This window comes from Amia ocellicauda, unplaced genomic scaffold, assembly GCF_036373705.1.
Source record: "Amia ocellicauda isolate fAmiCal2 unplaced genomic scaffold, fAmiCal2.hap1 HAP1_SCAFFOLD_54, whole genome shotgun sequence".
Lineage (NCBI taxonomy): Eukaryota > Metazoa > Chordata > Actinopteri > Amiiformes > Amiidae > Amia > Amia ocellicauda.
This window is the reverse complement of record NW_027102984.1, coordinates 242,501-261,932: the sequence shown is the minus strand read 5'-3', so window position 1 is coordinate 261,932 and position 19,432 is coordinate 242,501. Positions and strand designations below refer to the sequence as shown.

The following is a 19,432-nucleotide window of genomic DNA, read 5'->3' as shown; positions in this document are numbered from 1 at the left end:
TAACAGATGTGCAAGTTACATGACAGACAGACACTCACACACACTTTCAAAGACAGACAGACAGACAGACACTCACACACACTTTCACACACTCACTTTCACAGACAGACAGACACAGACACAGACACACTCACTTTCACACAGAGACAGGCACATTTTCACACAGAGACAGACACACAAACACACACAAACAGACACAGACACACATACTTTGACAGACAGACAGACAGACACATGCATATTATGGGTCTTTGTTGGGTAGTGAAATGGGTAGCATCAGTCGCAGTGTGGGTAATGTCAGGGAGCCAATCATAGTCCCCGTTATTTGCATATCGTGGCGCAAAGCATTCTGGGAAAAGCAACTAAACACGTTTAGTCATGTATTTGTCCATAGTTTACACATGAGATGAAAGAGACAGTATGACGTATTGAGCACCTGGGATTCCTCATGTGTATGTGAGGGGCAGAGGAACCGGATCCCAAGTGTGCGTCCCAGGTGCTATAGGTTTCAAAGCATGCAGGGGAATAGGCACCCCACCCTGACACCTATAGAAGACTGGATAGGGAGATATAAATAGCAATGGGGAGACTCTTTTACTTGGTGTGGCTCTATCCATATAGTGGGGCCAGCAGCCACTTAGCAGGTGTAGCAATAGAAGCTCAGCCTGGGGAGACTGGATTTAGCATTTCCTCTCCATTTTGATAACTATCCATAATCATTTCTGCAAAATACTTCTATGATACCTATGTATGTTTTTTACTTGTACTATATTATACTATCAAGTATCAGTGTACACATACAATGTGACCTGTTACATTAATACAGAGGCCACGGAAGGCCAGATCACTAATAGCCACTGTCCCCTGATATTACACTTTTTTACAATCACTTTGGCACTCATTTCAGAACCTTGATGTCATTTTTCAAAACTCTAGACACTAAACTCACACCCGATGATCAAAATGCACATTTTTCAAAACTCTAACACTTTTTTACAATTGCTTGGATACAATACACATCAACCTCAGATCATTTGTTCATTGAACTAAAATGACACAACTTAACATCAAAGTATTACCATTTCAAAATGCAATTCACACATTACATCTGAGATCACTGTCTATTCATTTCATTACAAAGATCTAACTATCAATTGATACAGCTGCTCAAAATGATAAGTGACTGTTGCATTACTCTTAATGCATAGTTTTATGGAAACTGACAAACAGTATTCCATGTTTCGATCATGAAAGTTTCAGGATAATGAGATCCATTGACACCAATAACCGAGGAGCATGGTTTCTTAGGGTTACCATAGACTTGACTGTGTCTTCTTGTTTGTGAAGGAACAGGACTGTGTTTTCCTGTCTGGGTTCCCGCAGGCTTAAGTGTGTTTGTAAACTGCAGCGTAGGTTTGACCTACTATTAGAAAAAAAAAAAAAAAGGAGCGCTAATTAATTGTTCAATATCTGATACGCCGGTGATAATATAAAATAACGTGTTTATAGTTTATAGAAGTTTATAGTGTTTATGGTAAATGAAGAAAAGTCATTAAGTTATATACAAGTTCTATAAATGCAAACATTGAAAAGCATGTTTGTTGTTATTCCTATATAGGATTTAGTATTATTTGTGTTTTCTTGTTTTTTGCTATGTTTTCTCCCCTGTCGTTTATTGTTATTTTGCGGGCTTGCACGCCTTGGTTGTTGTGTACAAAACGATACATAGAAAATGGGAAAACGTGTTACTGTGTGGGAACAGCTCTAGTAAGACGGGCGACCCGCCACTTAAAGGTACACATGTAAGGTACATGTATGATAACTATGGAGTGAAGCGGTGCGTTTGACTGGACAATAGGTGACAGAAAATTAAGGTTTCCAGAAGATGGGACTTTTGATTCAGATAGACTTGAGCACCTAAAAACGGTTTTGCAAAATAGGAATACAAAGCATTAAGAAATGAGAAACCAAAGCTAGCTATCTTAAAACATTTGTTAGAGAAAAGAAAGAAAAGACAACAGGCATAATTCAATCTGAATGCCCCGAAGACAAATTAAAAATATATATATATGTTTTTCAGTATAAATGACAGTCCTCAAGATACTGAAGGAAAATTACTAGATAAGTAATAAATAAGGGTAGTTTGAGACACTGCAGGTCAATATAACATGCCAACCAAAACCATGGTATCTGAATTTACTATGGATATAAATTAATATGTGTCTCTTTGTATGTTTGTACGTTTTCAGTTTGCGCAAGGTAAATGTCCATATTTTGACTTTTTCATGTACTGTATAGTCCAGAATATGACTAAGAGAGTCATAAGTCACAAATAGTTACAGAATGATAGCTAAAAAACGCCAGTTAAATATGTTGTAATAACAGACCTACAAGAAAGTCAGCATTTAACTGTACACAGAATGCTATTGCAAACAGAAATAATAATACAAAATTAAGTTATTTAAATAGGTCTTACGAATACAGAAGTTAAAAGTAACATGTTAGAAATGGAATTAGAGCCAAATTTAGAAATAGGAATCCGAGGCAACCACAAACATTCGGTGAAGGTTTCTTACATATTGATAAATAGATAACCAGATACTCCAGGAAATTAACGATGTGCTCATTTGGAAGCTATGAGTTCCACAATGAAGAGTTTTTAAATCCCTAGAAATAGATCCCTAAATACAATGTGTAGGTAAGAAATTAACTATTGATCAGTTCAATCTGGATTCGGGAACAGTTCTTCTGAACCTGTACTGGTGTAGATTGGACTTCAATAGGAGGAAGTGACACAATAAAGACATGAGCCGCGCAGGAGGACAGTCTTAGTGCCCACGCAGGTTCTTAGTTGGGGAAATCATTGACTGGACACATTTTTTGAAAATGTGCTTTCCTGAAGTACCTGGACATCATTATTGAGATCAATGAAAAGGCTTATTTTCCAAAGATTAAATACATTCATTAACTACAATAATGTAGTGAAATGTATATAAATAGTAATAATACAAATCGATCAAATATAACTTGCATTTTCTTGTAAGAAATTAGGAATAGGAGAAAGAACAGCTGTTGGGATGCAGTGCGATGTTATCCAAAATTGAAAGCGGTTGAGAAAGGAGAGTTTGTTCTGTGTGAGACAAATGTACTGCCACGAGAGACTCTGATGGTGATTGACTGGAATATGAGGGAAAATAATGAAGTTACTACAGGTATAACTAAAGGTGTAACATAACTAATTTAATGAAACATAGTCATGGCAAGTTATAAAACTGTTTGGAAATAGTCCTTTCACAAACAGAAATACCCTATCAATTAGGAAGAGGGGGGCAGGGGGCAAGGACCGTATGTGCTCCTCTGCTCCCCCTGTTCGCCTGAGCAGACAAGCAGCCTGAGATGAGAGAGAGAGAGAGAGAGAGAGAGAGAGAGAGAGAGAGAGAGAGAGAGAGAGAGAGAGAGAGAGAGAGAGAGAGAGAGAGAGAGAGAGAGAGAGAGAGAGAGAGAGAGAGACAAGGCAGAGACTGTAAGTACGTGTAATGGTTCATAACTTATTACAAACAGAGCAAGAGTGTAATGAATTGTAATTTACACTGCTTGTATTAATAATGATAATAATATTGATGTTGATACAGATGAATACATCACATACTAGATGACAACCGCATAAAACTAATAATAATGAAAATAGGAATAATAGGAGTATGGAAATAATTTCAAATTATGGTTTATTGGTAAAAAATGAATTGAGAAACAAAGATTAATAACTGCCATCATTTACCCAACTACTATTAACTATGGTGTTGAAGGAGCTGCTGTAATAGTTATTGTAATGTTCTCAGGTATTTAAGTTAGATAAAAGGACAAAGATAAGCACATTGTTTTGAAACTTTGACAACTCCACACAAAAAGAGTATCTACACTAGGAAGTAAAGCTGATTCAATAAACACAGGAGATATGATGCTGCTGACGACAGCTGAGTGCTGTACTGAAATAATTTGATAAATGAGATAAATTGGAATCAAGATTATTATTATTTTGAATTGTCCCTTTACTAGAAACCTTATAGATTGTGCGAATGTCAACTAATGTGATAGAGATGCCTTTTATAAGGACGATCTCTGATGTTGTGTGAACCACACATTGTGTCTTCAGACTGATTTATTCCACATGGCAGATATGCATATTATGAATCGTGTCCTGAAGGAACCGATGTCTGACCCATATGGAGAAGATGCTGGTGTTCTTGTTGAGACACAGTAGGCCGAGGGCGCGGCTTTAAAGACAGCCTCACAGCAACTTGAACAGACCAATGCTGAGGTCCACTACGCTGAAGTGATGCTTGACTCAGTGGAGAAATAAGTTAAAATACTATAATTAAAGGTTTTCCAGATTATAGGAATCTACAATATATTGTGAAACTGCTCAGATGACGTCCGCAGTAGCACATATTCTTCTATTGATAGTTTAATTTATAATGTACTATTAGTGGAGATGTCACATTATTCAAATGAATAGAATGACAGCCATGAAGTCAGAATCAGTCCATTGCCCTTCACTTAAGATTTGTACAATGTATAATGTTTATAAATCAAAACGCAACAAATATATGTACAATACAGTTTACAAACTGAATTTGTAAAAAAGAATGTTTTGCTGACTTTTGTATTCTCTTTGAAGCAACAAAATGTATGTGTTATGTATGTCGTAACTAGGGTTTGACTTTTATGACCTGGGGCTGGATGAAATTTAATTTGAGATGCACTGTAAAAGCTCCAGGAAATTGCAACTGGCCACTGCACCTTCCATAAGAGAGCTCAAACATTTGCTAATGCATTGGTTGCCTCACAGGCACTCTTTCCCTGGTTTGCCCATGTGGCGCATGGTGTTGGCCACACGGGCAAAGGGGGGATGTGTGCATCAGTCTTTTAAATTGGTTTGCCCCAGGTTTTATAGTAACAGCTTAGCAATATTGTAGAACTTGCCACATTTGTCAAGCTCATAATCCTGCAATATGCAAATAGATTGTGTTCAAAAGCTTAAATGTTGTGGATATGAATATATACTTGTAATAATATATAGGTGTTCTAAATGGGTTGAAGCCTATCCCGTAGGAAGGCTGAAGTAGTAAAAGTAGCAAAAATACAGTTAAGGGATGTTATATGTAGATTTCGCATTCCAGGGAAATTTCCAGTGATAGGAACACTCACTTCACTGGGACAATAGTGCAGGAACTATGCAAAGCCCTGCGAGGTAAACAACATTTTCACTGCCCCATCAGGCTCAGTCAGCTGGAGCAGTGGAGAAACAAAATGGGATATTAAAGAATAAGCTGTCTAATATATGCAAACAAACAGGACTCAAACGTCCAGATCCCCTTCCTATAGTCCTAATGACAATGAAATCGTCAGCAAATTGAGAAAAACAGGTCTTTCTCCGTGTGAGATTATTATGGGATGACTTATGAGACTCTCCATCACTCCTCCATTGTCTGTAAGGGAAATGGACATCCACTTGATGGATGATGCTATGTTGTCTTTTTGTATGGGACTAACACGTGCTTTCGAAGCTGTCCATTCACAGATGAAAGCCGCCCAGACTGAACCATCCCAGCAGGTTTACCACCCCTTCCAGCAAGGTGACTGTGTATATCAAAGCACACAAGAGAAAGTCCTCCCAACAGCCCAGGTGGACAGGGCCCTACCAGGTGCTCCTGACCACCCACACAGCTGTGAAGTGCCTAGGAACGACGACATGGATCCACTCCTCACACTGCAAACTTGCCAATCGAGGCGAACAGCACAACCCTGGTGGAGAACAGAGGGATAAAGGAATTGTTCTTCCACATCAGATTTGACATTACTGTATGTATGCAGGCCCTTGTAATTGCTTTTCCAATACTGTCAACTGGTTATTGATGATTGATTTCACATTGTGGTACGAGTATCGAGTGAAATGAGTGCTATCCACCTTAACAACACAGCGATAACATGGAGCCGGCAGGTGATCCAGGTCACAATAGAGGTCAAGCAGTGGGAGGAGGAAGACGTGGTGGTCAAAGGTGTAGCGTAAGGTACACTTATAAAATTCAATTAAAGAAGTGAATTTATAGTATCACCTTATCACGAATCCTGGAATCTTGTAGAACTCAATTTCTGTAATAATTGGACGCAGACACCAATTCCAAAGATATAAATTGTCAAATTTATTCAAAAACGAAGACTAAATGTAGCACTACATTAATTATACAAAAGGGAAAAACTAATTAAAATTCAACTCTAGATCAACAAATCAAAGACAAATCACTTCCGTGACCAAATCAAAGACCATGGGATCGCATATGATAACACACAAATCATTAAACAAAAAAGGTTATAAACACATTGACTACAATACCGGTTAGTAAGACGAAGGTGAGTCTCTCATTAGTATTGTTAGTCAGACATTCAATAACTATGCAGGTTAGTATTTATGTCAGGTAACTTCTCGTTATATATATATCAGTCTCATTAACGTTTAGGTGGAGAGAAAGATCCTATCATTACTTGTTACCACAATTTCCCTTAACTGATTATTATTCAATGATTAAGGATAGCCAGGGCCACCTATAATCTGGTGTCTATTAACTTGTGTCAATTTCAGACTAAACAGTTAAACAGGAATGAGAAGATATTTCTCGGCGTTGACAGATTTTATTTCTAAAATTATCAACAAAACAGTTGAATGCAACACACATTTATATTTAAGAAAACTAAATGATATTACACTTTCTAGAGTTATGAATCACAGATTAACATTTCTAATTGATTTCTTAAATGTCATGAATCACAAACTCCAAACTGTTAAACTTATGTGAACTTCGTCACAGAGAGGCCTCTCTGGCTTCGGGCTCAGATAACAGCACACGGCACGAGGTCCGTGTGGTTTGGAACAAAGGCAGTCCGGTTCGGCTTTGTCCAAGAACTTCCACTCAGTCGATGCACCTGGAAGTTGGGGTTTCGCGAATGTAGAGTCTTTTCCAAACAGATTTTCCACTGGTTTGAAGGCTCCAAGGTTGTGCACAAAATCTTCTTTGTAAGCAGGGTTCCACCGTAGTTACTTGAAGACAAAGTCTTTGAGGAAAGCAGGGCCCTGTTCGTTCCAAGGGTCAAGTTTCTTAAGACTCAAATAGCTATTTAAATGACTTTCGTATTCAGTCGACTTAGTCAATTGTCCAGCTGGATGGCTGGGCACAGGCGGGCAGCGCAGTCTGTAAATTTCTTTATTTAATAAAGTCCTTTAAAAGAATTCTTCGTACGGCTCAATCTCCTTCTCCCAGTTTAACCCTTCTGTTGCTGGTAAAGACTTAGTTGGTTTCTGGTTCCGGTTCTGGCAACAGAGATACAAGTTGAGCTGTGGCAGCGAGTTACTGGTTTAGGTGAGAGAGAGAGAGAGATGCCGTGCGTTACCCTTTATACGCCTGTCAGATCAATAGGTGATTGGTTCTTTAGTTTGTGAGATTGGATTTCGGCTTCAGCCCCCAGTGTCCTATTGGAGGGGGGCTTGATTTATGACTGATGTCAATCCATGCCATCTATTGGAAATGCCGGTTGGCACGGGTTCGTAGCTCTGTGTCGGGATTTCGGCTCTCGTCCATTTCAAAGAGTTTTTATTTCCTACAGGCCCCCTTCCCCAGACATCTCACAGCAGGGATTCCAAGCTATTTGGCCCATTCTTGGTGCCATCCTCCCAAGACTGTCACTTTGATGTAAACCAGTTCACATGCTGATGAGTTAAGGAAATCTGATAAATTTGGGGGGGAGAGGTCTTCTTTAGATCAGTGCTTCAGCTCAGAGCTAAAATGCTCTTATCAGAATACACCCAACATAACGCTACACTGGTTAATTCTGTTCTGGGAAAACCACAATCCTGCAGGTTTAATAAGTCTCTCTACACATCAGTCCCTGAGTACCTTCAACCAATGGTCATTTTGACCAATTAAGCCCAAGAATTGAGTCAATTAAGTTGTCAAGGACTACCCAGTGAAGACGTGAACTCACGACTAGGTCACACTGTGAGCTCACCAGAGCAGACATTACACTGAGCTCACTGTGAGCTCACTTAGCGCTTTTCCAGCGACATGGTGCCGGTGCTGGAGCCGGAGCTGCTGCTCGGCCTGGGATCCAGCTGATCTTTTTTGAACCGGCCCGCTTTTCCAACGGTTTTGACGTCACTGGATGTGGGCATTCCCAAGCATGGAGTAGAAGTGGAGAAACACAGCAATAGTAATCAGCACCGAGGCGACTGCGTCTTTAAACCCCATTTAACATCACAATCAAACTCATTCCGCGTCTATGGCAAATCGTAACCCTAATGTTACAAATGTTCCCTAAACACCTATTTTGCAGGATCAATAAAAAATTATTAGGATTTTTTAAACTTTTACTGACACACATAGTTAATAGCAATGTGTTATAACTTTACCGAAAATAATAATCTGTATATCTTTAATTGTTTAGACGTTATTAAGATATAATGCATCTTTCACATAGGGAACATTTGTAACATGTTAGGAAAAACAAACAAATGATTTGAAAATATTCATAATTACAGCATACAATTTGTCAGGCTTCATAACAATGGTATTTATAACATACTCTGTAAAAATCAAGCAAATAGCATTTGTGGTTCACGAGAAAATATGTATATATAATCAAAGCTATCAGACTATAGCAGCCGGTGTATGAAGACACATACGATTATACAGCATTATTTGGCAGCTTCGCAAGACCTAATTTTAAACGTTGTTGGTAAGTTAGATAATTAGTGGGGACCCGCTATTTGCAGTTCTTCCCCTCCATAATTGCTAAAATAAAGTTTTACTGACATTTTATTGACCCTACCACTGCATAGGGCACATCTGTAACATGAACGCTACTGAATGGCACATACATTGAAAACTACGGAGAACTGAGACAAATCCACTTTACACTTCATAAATAATCTTAAAACGTTTCCAACCAAGGCAACACCCACTTGAAATACGTTCATTCTCATTTTTGGTAAACAAAAAGAGAGATTGTTACATATGTTCCCTATGATGCATCTACAGAGAGAGAGAGACAGACAGACACTAACACTCTCTCTCTCTCTCTCTCTCTCTCTCTCTCTCTCTCAGCTGGGAGTGTGTGGGAGGGGTCTGCAGTGAGCGGGAGTGCTGCTGAGAGCTCTGTCCTTTGGCTGCGTTTTTTTGTTGCTTTACTTTTTTCAGTTTGTTTATTTTGTCTTCTGTTTTCAGTGCTTTTCTTATTGTGGGGGAACAGGGGAGGGGAGGGGGGAGTACCGGTAGTTCTTCCCGGGTCGGGGGGTCGGACCCCCTGAATGCGTCTTTTGAAAAACTGACCCGACGCCATGGAGTCAAGATCGCTCCGGTGCAGTTCTGCCCCCTAGAGCAGTGTGTGTTAGCGGTTGGGGAGGTAGCAGGGTGTGAAAATATCAAGTCTGCTGCCATTGTTATCTTCTTAAAAACCACTGATCTGCTCAATCAGCTAGTGGCTAATGGCACAGTGTTAGACGACACTTTCACCCCGGTGTTGCCGCTCGCTGCTCCTGCCCGGAAGGTAACGCTGTCTAACGTCCCTCCGTTCATCCGCACCGGCTCGGGCAGCTGATGTCCGGCATTAAGAGGGTCCCGCTGGGCTGCAAAGCCCCGCAACTGAAACACGTCGTGTCCTTCCGAAGGCAGCTGTATATGATCCTCAATAACATCAATGAGGATCTTAATGTCTCCGAAGTTGGATCTCTCTTGCTGCCACCACCACGAAGATTGCTCTTTAGTAATGTTGGAAAGTCAAAGACAGCAACCGTCAGGGTTCTTGCATATGACGTATTCGTGCTGCACCTCTCTGCAAGGATCCAGGACAGTTTGTCAATGTAAACTCCAGTGCCTGGGAATATTTCCACCTAAAAGACAATGGTAAATAAAAAACAAGTTTATCCCCAAACTATTCTTATATTATGTTAAGTGGAATACATTATCAGTAAGGCTGTGATTTTGTTACAGAAATGTGTTATTAAAGACCACAGTATGTCTCAATTCTAAGTTTATTAATTTACAGACATAATAAAGTCAGTGAATCTGTGACACCCATAATTCAATTACATTCTTATTATCAACTATAACTATGAATATAACTGATAATGTAGCATCATTAGATTGTTTACAACCAATATTTGTTTTCAATATATATATTTTTACCTTGTCTTTGTAATATTGTAGACCAAGAGTGTTATACCTGTTTTGGTGATTCTTTGTCAGATTCAGAACAATTTGCTGTGGGGCTGTCAGAACCACTTGATGGTGACACACTTTTGTCTTCATTGCTGATAAATGTGGCTTTTGTTACAATTTTTTTCAGATTGTCCAAAAGGTCTGGAATCTCTGGAGAAAAAAACCTTAGTATTAAATGATAATCATTTCTAGTAATATATTTAATGCAAAGTGAAAACAAAACCATCAATGCCTGCAATTATACTTGAGAGACTTGCTCTATGTTATTGGCAAACTGACCTTTTTGTGGGTCATTAACATTAGCTACAAAAAAAATAAAAAAGATAAAATACAAGAATTTCCAGGTCTAATGTAATGCATATAGTCATTAATGTAGGATTATGAAGTTATGTTGAAAAACTTTATTTAATAATCAGTATTATTAAACTATTAGACAGTGCACATTAAGAGTCTGTATTGTGGTTCTAGATTACTTCAGTATGATCAACTATAATACATTACTCTGGAATCTAAATTACTGAAGAATAACATTTATCAAGGTAAGGAATTATTTGCTATAAATAAAAAAACTTACCATCAACCATACGGTTTCGAAGACATTGGTTTTCATTTTTAAGTCTTGTGTTTTCCTTTTCGAGCTGCTTAACGTTTTGCTGTAGCTCAACTTCACTGGACTCTTTAAATGTCTGTAGAATATGACGGGATCTAATTCTTGAAGCTCCATCGGTTTTCTTTCTTATTTTGTGCTGTATTCAGAGAGGAAAAGAGTTTAAAATGAAAATATATATATATATATATGAATATGATTAAAAAAAAACAATCCTGCAATACATTTATTTAATATTTGCAGTAATTATCTCACCGGTAACTGTGGTTCATCAAGGTCACTATCATCTGAAATTTGAAGTTTTTTGTTTGGTTTAGGTACTCTCTTCATTTTAGGACAGGGCATTTTTGTTAGGTCATTAAGTTTTCTTCTTAGTTCGCCTTCTTTTCCTAAAATAAAAATAAAATAAATAAAACCCTGCATTATGTCCACAGATATTTGGGGATTATATTTATTTGTCATAAAAATACTGTGCTTTGACCATACAAATTAAGATGAACAGCCAACACTGAATCAAAACTGAAGTTAAATTATATCTGGTTTAATTTATTTTGTGATTTGGGGGATTTTATTGTAAAGCACAACACACAATAAATCGTTCTTACAAATGCCAGTCAAGTATGACGAGTTTTTAGCGCCCTCACCACCACCTACCATGTTATAAGAGTATGTTAGACGTACAACACATTAATAACTTAAACATTCATTTCAAATATACTGTGATTGTATATATCAAATAGCATGTAAAGACTTTAATGTTTTTTTTTTTTAAATAAACATTGTTACCAGTCATAATGATCTGCGCTTCATGGACAGGCCATCCACCTTTTGGAGGTTTGTTCGTGTCTCTCCACTCTGCTCTGAAGTTTCGAGTCGTCTCTTCGTCATCATCAGCAATGCTGAATAAATCAAAATTGCGAAAGCAAGCAGTGGGAATCACGCTGTAAGAGTCTTTGTCGACCCCGCTTTCCCACTTCACCAACGCGTGCATCACCGCCATACTACCTTCACCTTCTCGTCCGTTTTTTCTGCGCCTTTTTCCCCCGACAAGTCACGGCACAAAAAACAGTCCCGCTCTGCATTCTGGTACTTGGCGTTCTTAATAACACCAACAGGGTGTAATCGCATAGACCACTCGAGTATAAAGTACTACATATCCCATCTGTTACAGTTTTTTTTCTTCTTCTGAAACTGCAAGCGCACTACATAAAGTTTGGCAAATGAAGAAATTTGGATGATGAGTTTACAATCTTATAAACAGTATTTAAGTAAACCTAGATATGCAATTCCAAAAAGAACAGCATCGAGATGGAGAAACAGGATACAAAAATAATAATACAATGTTTATACTTTTTGTATTTTAATTACAGTATGTAATTATTGCCTTTTGATTTACATTTACAGAAAAAGAACGGCGGCAAACGTGGACTACCCAACAAGAAGCAACAAAGTTACTAAAATATCAGATTCTCAGGTAAGCTTCATGCAGCCATACATGTATAATTATAAAATCAATCCAAAAAATAGACCTTGTTTACCCTACAACTGATTTGAGTGTTAATTCTATTTAAGATATAAAAAAACATTTTATTTTCTGAACTAATAATCTGTGAACATTCTATTATCTCTATAATTTTAATTAATACATTTATTTTATTATTGGTGGAACATTATATTTTTCAGCTCAGATGATTTCACGTACCATAAATTTTTCTGTTAATAAATGTGCAAAAACAAATCAGATGGATAGGCCCCTACATATGAACATTAAGTTAAAGGCCTAGAGTGAGTGTTCTTCACTTCCAGTCATGGCGGGCCACAATCCAGCTCTTTGTAACTCATCAACAACCAAAGACCTGGGAAAAGGGTTAAATGGCTTCAGTTAAGCCAATTAGGTAATTAAGAGCTCAACTGGAAAAAAAACAGCAGGCATAGGGGTACTTTAGGACCACAGTCACTGATATAACCTACAATGTTGTTGTAATGAAAATCAGCAGACAGTGGGCCTCCTCCAGGACTAAGGTTGAGAAGCACTGGTCTTGAAGACCACAATAACAATCGACCTCAAGGGCTAGGGATATTCGAGGTGATGCTAAACCAGTCCTGAATGTTTAAATATAATGTTATTTTCTTGTAGTGTGCCGTTGCTGTTAATGCAACCAGTTATATTGAGCCATCAAATACAGAAGCTGACGAAAGACATCAACATGTAAATTTAGTTGTAAATTTAAAGTGTGTGTGAAAAGTATTTTGTATATGGAGATTAACCCATAGTTTCACAGATAAATTGTGGACCAGTGATATTCAGGATCTTCAAAACAAGTCCTGAATGCTCAAACTTAACACTTCTTTTTTTAGAGTGTCGTTGCTGTCAATCCAGCCAGTGATGTGGAGCCATCAGATACAGAAGCTGATGAAAAACAACATGTAAATTTCCTAAATTAATATGGTGCATCAAAATACTTATTTAGCACTTTCAACTGTTTCTTTGTGATTCCTAAAATTACTTTACAGGCTGGGGCTGGGGGAAGACACTGCGCCCGCCTGGAGAAGCCTGTACAAGCCCCCCTCAATAAGAGAGCTGGCAATCTGCAGTGGAGGGTGTTACACACCATTATTGCTGTCAATTCTTTTATTACTGTTCTTAACCCTGCTGTGTCCGACGCCTGCCCATTCTGTGCTCAGAGAGAGACCGTGTTTCACTGTTTCAGCACTTGCTCTCGGTTGTCACCCACTTTTAGTCTTTTAACTCGTCTTTTTACTGATCTTAACCTGATTTTTAACACAAAGGTTTTTATTTTAGGGGCGCGATACACCAGAAAGACCAAACATGTGGACCAGCTGGTAAACTTCTTGCTGGGCCAGGCTAAAATGGCCGTCTATAAGACTAGGAAGAACAGAGTGTGTGGGGAGGGCAGTGAGGATGCAGTGAGAGTGTTTGCCATGCTGGTCAAGTGCAGAGTCAGACTAGAGTTTAACTATTACAGGCTGATGAATGATTTGGAGAGTTTTGAACAGGTCTGGTGTATTAATGATGCCCTTTGTGAATTGTATGACGGGGAGTTGGTTTTTATTATGTAATTCATTTATAGGGTTTAGTATTTGATGGTTGTTTTGTTGTGTGTATTGGGTTGCTTTCTTTAAAAGTGTACAGATCAGTGGCGGAGTTAATGCTTGTTGGGGGGAGACAAACAAAGGGGAACACTATTTTTTATTTATTTATTTATTTTCTTTTGTATGAATTATTGCGTGTTGCAAACAGGCAATGAAGTCTGATAAAAGTCAAAAAGTCTCTCTCTCTCTCACACACACACACACAGCCAGCAAGACACACAGAGCCAGCCAGCTCAGCGATGACATCACAAACATCTCTCTCAGGTGACTCCTATGACATCACAGAGCACGTACATTCCGTTGCTTGCCGTCTGTCAACCACTCAGTCACTGCCAGCCAGACTGGCTGGCTGACTGGATGGTGGGGCTGCTTGCTGCTGCTGCGTACCTTAGCAAGCTTATTTGCTTGACCGGCCTTCCTCCTCCGCCCACATGCCCACCTATGTCCGATCTGCTGTTCACCTGGATCACAGCTCCGCCCCAACAAGGCAGAGCCTCCCAAGAATGGTACAAACTCACCCACGATCCCCTCCACGGAAAGCTATAGCAAAAGGCAAAAGCATTATACGTAATGAAGAGGAACCCGAGTCCAAGACGCATCCGACCAGCCATACATATTTGTGTGTATTAAAGATCACATTTTATTACATTTAGATTTTCTGTACTTTATTACATATTTTTGTGATTTTTAAATGTATTGTTTCTTTTCCTTATATATGTATGTATGTATGTATGTATGTGTGTGTGTGTCTGTGTGAAAGTGTATGTGTTTGTGTGTCTCTGTGTGAAAGTGAGTGTGTGTGTGTCTGTCTCTGTGTTTGTGTGTCTGTCTCTGTGTGAAAGTGAGTGTGTGTGCGTGTGTCTGTCTGTGAAAGTGTGTGTGTGTGTGTGTGGGTGTGACAGTGTGTATGAGTGTCTGTCTGTCATGTAACTCGCACATCTGTGAGGGCACCATTTTTGCAGAAAGAGATGTACACATTTTGGAGCAACATATGCTGCCATCCAGACATCGTCTTTTCCAGGGACATCCCTGCATTTTTCAGCAGGATAACGCCAAACCACATTCTGCCCAGATTACAAGCGCATGGTTGCGTAGGCAGAGAGTGCGGGTGCTAGCATGGCCTGCCTGCAGTCCTGACCTGTCTCCGAATTGAGAATGTGTGGCGCACTATGAAGTGCAAATTAAGACAACGAAGGCCCTGTGCAGTTGCGCAGCTGAGGAAATGCATAATGGATGAATGGGGGGAAATCCCACTTGCTAAACTTAACCAAGTGGTGTCTTCAGTGCCCAAGTGCTTAATAAGTGTTATTAAAAGAAAAGGTGATGTTACATAGTGGTAAACAGTCGACTGTCCCAACTTTCTTGGTTTCTTTTCACTGCTAATGAGATGCTGTAGAGTGAGTTAGTTATATTGCTTTCAGGAGCTCTAATCGTATTGATGAGTTCATGCAGCATTTGTAATTGAATTTCAAAAAGAAATCCTTGCTGTCTGGCCTGTGTGTATGAGATGTACTCTGTCAATCTTTGGCTAACAACTGAAACATTGGTAGAACAGAAATGGCAACATAAAAAAGAAAAGTACATTTTAAAAGAGCACATTAAATAGGATGAATATACAGTTTTTTACAATCACTTTGTCACTAATTTCAGAACCTTGATGTCATTTTTCAAAACTCTAGACACAAAACTCAAAACGGTCATCACTTGTAACACAGGCTGTCCAATGTTCAAAACATTGCATTGTGCATTCATATCTTTAAAGAAACCTTGCACTTGCAGACTTGTTGGTTCAAATAATTCATTTATCATGAAATACCATAGTAACATTTATTTAGATCACCCACACAGAAGATACCGATAGTTTCACTGTGTAGTTGTTCGTACAATCATTAAATATTGTAGTACAAAATATGTGATACATGTTTCATTATGGTACTACACATAAATACATCACTGTAAAAGGACTAGTAGAGAGAATACTACAGACACAGTGGAATCATTGAACAAAATCTGAAATGTATTGATGCAATACAATCAAATCACACCATAGGTTTCTTTGAAGCCATGCAACAATAATTAGCTACAAAAAAGAACAAAACTACAGTAAAATGTCAACTGCAGTGTTCCTCAACTGGCTTAGTGTAAAACAAAGGATTGATTACTGTACTTCTGAATTTCCATCAGCCCTGTGTTCAGGTTCAGGTTCTCACAACCATTTTTCACAAGAGGCATCTTGAAACTGAACATACCTGAACATACTCAGTCATCAGCTGCTTCACTCTGTCTGCATTTCTTTCAAAAGGCACACTATACTCTGTGCTACACATTGGTATGCAGTATACAGTCATTTGACAATTGAGAGTAGCCTAATGTTTAGTGCATGCTGAAGACTTGCCGCTTCTCAGTACGGAAATTTCTGATGATTGAGGCTACAGTTGATCCTGAGTTGATTCTGAGGTTTGATTGAATCATTGTAGCTGCCTCAGTCATGGTCATGCCATGATTTACAACATGCTCTACAACTATTTCTCGGATTTCACTGGACACTATTTGCTGTTGCTGCCGCTGTCTGGTCCGTGGCCTTGTCCTCTACCACGTTCCCCCAACACCTCTCAAATGAGGCCCATGGCTGCCTCTCTGGTGAGGCCTAAGCCCTCCTCTATGACGAGGCCCACGACCACCTCTCAGAAGGGGTGCATGTCCCCTTCCATTCCTTTGACCACCACGTCTTCCTCCTCCCACTGCTTGACCTCTATTGTGACCTGGATGACTTGCCGGCTCCATGTTATCACTGTGTTGCTGGGGTGGATAGCACTCATTTCACTCGATACTCGTACCACAATGTGAAATCAATCATCAATAACCAGTTGGCAGTATTGGAAAAGCAATTACAAGGGCCTGCATACATACAGTAATGTCAAATCTGATGTGGAAGAACAATCATCTTCAACCAGGTTGGAGCGTTAGTTGCAATGCCTTTAATACACGCAGCGTGGAGAGGAACAGTGACTCAAGTAGATCCCAAAGTCGCTCTGCCTTCATTTTAACAGTCAGAGCTTTTATACACAAAAATCAAAGAGCTGGTTATAATCAGAAAGTCATTACTATGTTATCTTAAAAGTTAGCTAAGCAGAATTCATATCATTATAGGACAGAGTTCATAGATCAACACATGGATTAGGGAGCAGGCACTTCAATCATACTGTTTGACATTGTCTCCAAGATTCTCATCGTAAATAACAAACAGAAATCAAACTACCTTCTGGCCTGACCTTCTAGCTTGACCTTATCTTTCTTAAGTATACAAGAGAGAAAAACAGGTATTAGAGAAAAAATTTCTAACTTTCCTTCCACACTGCAAACATGGTGTGGAAAAGTGCTACATGATGATGAATGATGATGAAATATTACATCCATAGATAATGTAGTCCAACTGGTTCATGCTCCTCGTTTATTGATGTCAATGGATCTCATTATCCTGAAACTTTCATGATCGAAACATGGAATATTGTTTGTCAGTTTCCATAAAATTATGCATTAAGAGTAATGCAACAGTCACTTATCATTTTGAGCAGCTGTATCAATTGATAGTTCGATCTTTGTAATGAAATGAATAGACAGTGATCTCAGATGTAATGTGTGAATTGCATTTTGAAATGGTAATACTTTGATGTTAAGTTGTGTCATTTTAGTTCAATGAACAAATGATCTGAGGTTGATGTGTATTGTATCCAAGCAATTGTAAAAAAGTGTTAGAGTTTTGAAAAATGTGCATTTTGATCATCGGGTGTGAGTTTAGTGTCTAGAGTTTTGAAAAATGACATCAAGGTTCTGAAATGAGTGCCAAAGTGATTGTAAAAAAGTGTAATATCAGGGGACAGTGGCTATTAGTGATCTGGCCTTCCGTGGCCTCTGTATTAATGTAACAGGTCACATTGTATGTGTACACTGATACTTGATAGTATAATATAGTACAAGTAAAAAACATACATAGGTATCATAGAAGTATTTTGCAGAAATGATTATGGATAGTTATCAAAATGGAGAGGAAATGCTAAATCCAGTCTCCCCAGGCTGAGCTTCTATTGCTACACCTGCTAAGTGGCTGCTGGCCCCACTATATGGATAGAGCCACACCAAGTACAAGAGTCTCCCCATTGCTATTTATATCTCCCTATCCAGTCTTCTATAGGTGTCAGGGTGGGGTGCCTATTCCCCTGCATGCTTTGAAACCTATAGCACCTGGGACGCACACTTGGGATCCGGTTCCTCTGCCCCTCACATACACATGAGGAATCCTAGGTGCTCAACACGTCATACTGTCTCTTTCATCTCATGTGTAAACTATGGACAAATACATGACTAAACGTGTTTAGTTGCTTTTCCCAGAATGCTTTGCGCCACAATATGCAAATAACGGGGACTATGATTGGCTCCCTGACATTACCCACACTGCGACTGATGCTACCCATTTCACTACCCAACAAAGACCCATAATATGCGTGTGTCTGTCTGTCTGTCTGTCTGTCAAAGTATGTGTGTGTGTGTCTGTGTGTGTCTGTGTCTGTCTGTCTGTGTGTGAAAGTGTGTGTGTGTCTGTCTGTCTGTCTGTCATGTAACTTGCACATCTGTGAGGGCACCACTAATGCAGAAAGAGATGTACACATATTGTTTATTTTCCATATATATGTATGTATGTATGTATGCATGTCCAATTGCTTTGACAATACAAATGAATTGAATTGAGAGGGAGAGAGAGAGAGTAAGAGAGAGAGAGAGAGACAGACAGACAGAGACACACACACACACACACACACACACACACAGAGAGCCAGCCAGCCAGCTCAGCGATGACATGACGAGCCTCTCTCAGCTTACTGCTATGACATCACAGAGCACGTACATTCCGTTTAACAAATCGTTAAACAAAAAAGGTTATAAACACATTGACTACAATACCGGTTAGTAAGACGAAGGTGAGTCTCTCGTTAGTATTATTAGTCAGACATTAAATAACTACGCAGGTTAGTATTTATGTCAGGTAACTTCTCGTTATATATATATCAGTCTCATTTACGTTTAGGTGCCAAGAAAGATCCTATTTGTTACCACAATTTCCCTTAACTGATTATTATTCAATGATTAAGGATAGGCAGGGCCACCAATAATCTAATGTCTATTAACTTGTGTCAATTTCAGACTAAACAGTTAAACAGGAATGAGAAGATATTTCTCGGCGTTGACAGATTTTATTTCTAAAATTATCAACAAAACAGTTTAATGCAACTCACATTTATATTTAAGAAAACTAAATGATATTACACATTCTAGAGTTATGAATCACAGATTAACATTTCTAATTGATTTCTCAAATGTCATGAATCACAAACTCCAAACTGTTAAACTTATGTGAACTTCGTCGCAGAGAGGCCTCTCTGGCTTC

At 38.9% G+C, this 19,432-nt stretch overlaps 1 non-coding gene across 1 annotated transcript; it reads right to left on the bottom strand.

Moving 5' to 3' along the window:
- Positions 1 to 14,464: 14,464 nt before the first annotated feature.
- LOC136737864 (U5 spliceosomal RNA) lies at positions 14,465 to 14,579 on the bottom strand. The gene has a single exon (XR_010812486.1). It is a non-coding gene; the product is annotated as a U5 spliceosomal RNA (small nuclear RNA).
- Positions 14,580 to 19,432: the final 4,853 nt, after the last annotated feature.